Raw genomic sequence first — 5209 nt, 5'->3', positions numbered from 1 at the left:
AATGTCCAGCTAAAATACTACTCTATGTTATGAAGAATTAGGTCCCTCCCAACCAAATCCAATTGGTGAGTATGCAATGCAACACATCTTCAACTATATGTGTGTGCTTTCAGACATGAAATAAAAGACTTTTATCCAAAGCGACTTACACATAGGAAAACAAGATTCATCTTAAGGAGGCAATAACAAAGTGCTAATACAAAGTTTTAAACAAAGTGTCGTGTTAGAACATTGGGGATATAAAAAATTGTGAAAGCATATAAGATTTTCATAAAAGCAGGATGCAGCTCACAGAAGAAATTTGTTTTTTATTTGCATTGCTTATCATGTCTGAACATCTGATTTGTTTAACGAACAAGAATGCATGTCACATGCATGCAATGACCACCACCTTTTCAACATGGATACAGCTATGAGAAAAGTTAAGAAGTGTGTTTTTCATTCATTGTCACTGTAATTAATATATATATATTTAAAAATAAATAAAACTCTCATTTTGTCAAAACTGTATGTTTTTATGTCTATGCAGAAAAAAAAGTAAATTGCACATGTGATAGACAATGTAGAAAAAATACATGCAAATGCTCATGACATCACGTGGTTAAATTATGTAAATTTGGCTTAGTGTTAGGGGATGCAATATACAGTTTTTAGGCCTACAGTGTAAAGAAATCTATGCAAAGCCTCCATAAAACATGAAACCCACCAATAAAGTGGTTTAAAGCACTTCAGTTCAATTCCATTTAATTTATAAAGCACATTTCAAATCAATCTCAGTTGGCCAAAGTGCTGCACAAAAAAACAAGAAACATACAAATTACAAAGAGTTAAAGCACGAGAAAAAAGATGCGTTTTTAACATGGATTTAAATTTGACTAATGTAGAAGCAGTTCTGACAGGTTGTGACAGGCTGTTCCACAGCTACTGCGAAGGCTCGGTCTCCCCTGCGTTGCGGGCAAGATTGTGGTACCAACAAAAGATTTCCATTTTGGGATCTGAGTGATCTGGAAGGATTGTAAGACATCGCTGGAAGATTGTAGTTCTGGCTGATAGCAATAGCAAAGAAAGTAAAATGAGAAGCATATTACTAACGTTAACTGATGGTAAAGAGAGAGAGCATGCACACAACTCTTGATTGCAAATCATTCACCCAGCACACGTGTTGTTTGAATTAAAACTAAATTGTATGTGCAAGTAAAAGCATGACCTGTTACATGATTTATGTATAGCGAGTGGTTCTACAGTAATGTAATCAAATTATGTTTTCAAGATGTATTCTTTGGGCAGACATCCGAAGCGAGCGCCCTGAGCTGCCTCAGACAGCACGTGAATAAAGTTCTCTCTCTGTCTTCTTGAGCTTTAACGAACAAATTAACACAAAAAATTATGTCAAAATGCCCATATAGGCAAGTATCATTGTGAAATATAGTCGGTTATGTCTTAAGTTAACTTAAACAGTTGAAAAGAAAATGTTAAAATATTCACTGTGCTATTAAAGATAAAATATGATAGAGCAATAATATGAACAGTGAAAGTTCATATAAAGCTCCAATACATTTGAACAGGCATAATTAGGCATGAAATTAACTGAAGGAAATATCTATTTGCTAAGCCAACGCATTTTATTTATATTCTTTTGGTTCCTCTGCCAAATATTAGTAATAAATCAAAAATGCAATAAAGATACATGTATTTTACAAAAAATAAATGTGTTGGTAATGGACTTTTTCTGGAAAAAGTGGTATTGGAACATCCCTTGCGTAAGTAGACGGGCAGCCGCTTTTTTTTTTTTTTTTACCATTTTAAGGCAAGAGATGGAAGAGAGAGGTAACCAAGAATACAAAGAATTGCAATAGTTGAGTCGCCTTGAGAAAAAAGCATGAAGGAGAGTTTCAAAACTTTTTCTGCTTAGGAAAGTTTTAACTTTGGCTAACTGTCAAATTTGGTAAAAACTGGTACCAACTATGCCGTTGGTTTGTTTATCTAATTTAAAGCTATAATTTGGTAAGAATCCTAGATCTTTAACATAAGAAGTTAGATATGGAGTAAGGGTGCTGAGGTCAACAGAGTTTTCATCGGAGTGCTCTTTAGGCCCAAATTGAATGATTTGGGTTTTATTGTCATTAAGTAACATGAAGTTATTTGTGAGCCACAATTTAAGTTTGTGCAAGCAGGCTTCCAGTCTCATATATGCCAAGTTATCTTTGCGTTTTACAGGTATATAGAGTTGTGTATTGTCCGCATAGCAGTGGTACAAAAAACCCCCCCCAAATTTACTCATAATTGATCCCATAGGTAGTAATGGTGCTAAAATCGATCCCTGGGGTACACCACAGGTGACGTGAGCCACAGGATAAATGGACACCAAAATTGACGGAAAAACTTCTATTTGACAGAAAAGATTGGAACCATTTCAATACCATACTTGTGATGCCAATCGACTGTTCAAGCAGAAATAAAAGAATCCTGTGATCCACAAAGTCAAAAGCTGAGCTCAAATCTACGAGCACGAAGGCCATGGTATCACCACTGTCTGTGGACATTAAAATATAATTTAAAACTTTTAAAAGAGCAGATTCTGTGCTATTAAGGGTTTTAAAGCAGGACCGTCAGAAAATGTCAGAGATGGAATAGATTTGCAGGTCATTCTGCAAACAAACAAAAGCTTTTTGGAGAATTTTAGATTTTTTGATTTTCAATTACCTAAATTGAGAACTATTTACTCCTAATAACCAATTAACAATTAATTTACTACTGGTTTTAAATACTGTACATCATTTATTGTATAAGGTTAATCATTTGTTAAAGCATATGCAACATTATCTATTTTTGTGAGTTAAATAAATATTAGTATTTTTTTAATGAAGGAAGAACTATTTGTATAGAGCCTTTTAATATATTAAAGGTCCCATGGCATGAAATTTTCATTTTATGAGGTATTTCAACATTAATATGAGTTCCCCTAGCCTGAATATTGTCCCAAAGTGGACAGAAATGTTGATCGGTGTAAAACCGAGTTCTGGCTGTCTTTCTCTGCCTTTGAGAAAATGACAGGCCAGACGAGCCAATCCTGAAGTCTCCTGGTTTGACGTCTAAGCAGGAACGGTTACCTCCCTTTCCTCCGCCCAGAGAATCTGGCTGCAATCGCTCGAGAGATCATGGCTTGTGAACGAGTGAATGCTGGCAAGTTTCTCAGTGTTTGGATGCACAAATGAAAACAGAAGCCTTTTTTCAGTTCCTTCTGATCTGTGATCAGTGATTTCTTATGTGTAGCTAATTTATTATTCGTGCACACGCTGCGGCTTCTCTCTCTCCCGACAGAACGGTGTTTTCGTGTTTTCTATCTTGTGAGTCAGTGTTTTTGTACGTCCTCGTCGCGTCTATCGGTTCTAAAATGAGCATACAGTCATGAGTTTCTGCTCAACATCAGCAGAGTAACATCTTTAGAGATAAACCTCACACACGCCGAAGCTCGGGCTGCACTGACCGGTCGGCCTTCAACATCACCGACCCCCAGTACTGCATCTGGCCCACAGCGGAGGCACCAAACGCGGCGTGAGATTAAGCAGAAGGGGGGTAAGCGTGAGCATATCCGGGCTAGCCAGTGAGTCATTAGTGATGTCCGGTTCGCGAACGATATTTCTTTTGAACCGGTTCTTTTTAGTGAACCGAATCAGTTCACCAAATCGGACTGAATCGTTCTAAACGGTTCGCGTCTCCAGTCAGCGCTGATCCATAATTTACTAAAGTTACTAACTTTCTGACATGAGTGACAGCCCCTCCGACTAGAAATAGACTAATAACCTGAAGTATATGCTAGTAACTACAACAGTTCACTCACTGAACGGAGACATGCTGAGAACTGATGTGAAGTGAACTCAGGTCCATCCGTCTCTCTGGCAGCAGCTCGTGCCTCGTAGACCTCGTTAAACCACGCCCCCTCCACTCATTTCAAATGCAAAGATGTCAGCCAATCACAACAGTGGTTGTTTTTACTAAAGTCTCACAGCAGACACGCCTCTTGAAACAGGGCATTCAGCCACAGGGCAAACATCAGTATTGAAAAAATGCCTTTTATTTCTAAATTATGACATTTTATGATGTAAAAATCATACTAACAATATAAGTACACCTCAGGAAACATCATAAAATAATAGAAAAATGCCATGCCATGGGACCTTTAACAATGGATAGACTACAATATATAAACTATGAATTAATTACGATCTAATAGTTGGTTAAGGATTTGTAAGTACTTTATTTCTTTATACTTATTATAAACTGTTACTTAATGTGTTAGACAATGTTGAAATTAATATTAACAGAGATGAATTAAAGGGTTAGTTCACCCAAAAATGAAAATTATGTCATTAATTACTCACCCTCATGTCGTTCGACACCCTTAAGACTAGTGCTGGGCGGTATGACCAAAAATGTATATCACGGTATTTTTCTAAATTATATCGGTTTCACGGTATATGCCGGTATTTTTTTCCCCTATGCATGACCGGGTGTTAACCACATTTTCTACTGATTGAGAGAGTAAATACTGCAGTAGATTGACTGGAATGCCCTATTTTACTGTCATGACGGGTGAATATTGTAGAAAAACTCCACACTAGAGTTAATACAGGTTTGCAAAGCCCCACAAAATTATGCTATGGAGAGACAATAAAACATAGACCTGCAACACACGCATTACAGGCACATGAATATTAAAATATGACCACGGATAGAAAAAAAAAACAGAGTTGAGGGCACCTTAAGCATTTTAAAAATCTAACCCTATATAACAACAAACTGACAAAACGAGGGAGAAACGCGGATATTTGCAATACATTTAAGAGCACTCTCTGAACAAATGACACACATCAGTTTAACAGAAAGAATAAAGCAGTTACTTTTTTGCCCATTCTTCTTTGAATTGTCAGTTTATTTATTAACTTGCATCATTCATTGTCTTTTGTATAGCAGAATAATCGATCGTGTCATAGTGGTCGTGATCATATGGTTCAGTGTAGCCAAATCAGTGCACATTTAATTTGAAGATGTGATGAAATATGTGCGCATACACGCTTCTGGTACTTGTTCAGAGCACTAGAGTATATGAAATATATCCATTAAAAACTTAAACGCGCTCGCACCGGTCTATACATGTGCAATATGATCCATGAGGAGAACGCTGTTAATCTCATCACGGCGCTCCGCG

The sequence above is a fragment of the Gobio gobio genome (assembly GCF_949357685.1).
Source record: "Gobio gobio genome assembly, chromosome: 1".
In the NCBI taxonomy this organism is placed as follows: Eukaryota; Metazoa; Chordata; class Actinopteri; order Cypriniformes; family Gobionidae; genus Gobio; species Gobio gobio.
This window is presented reverse-complemented; position numbering follows the sequence as displayed.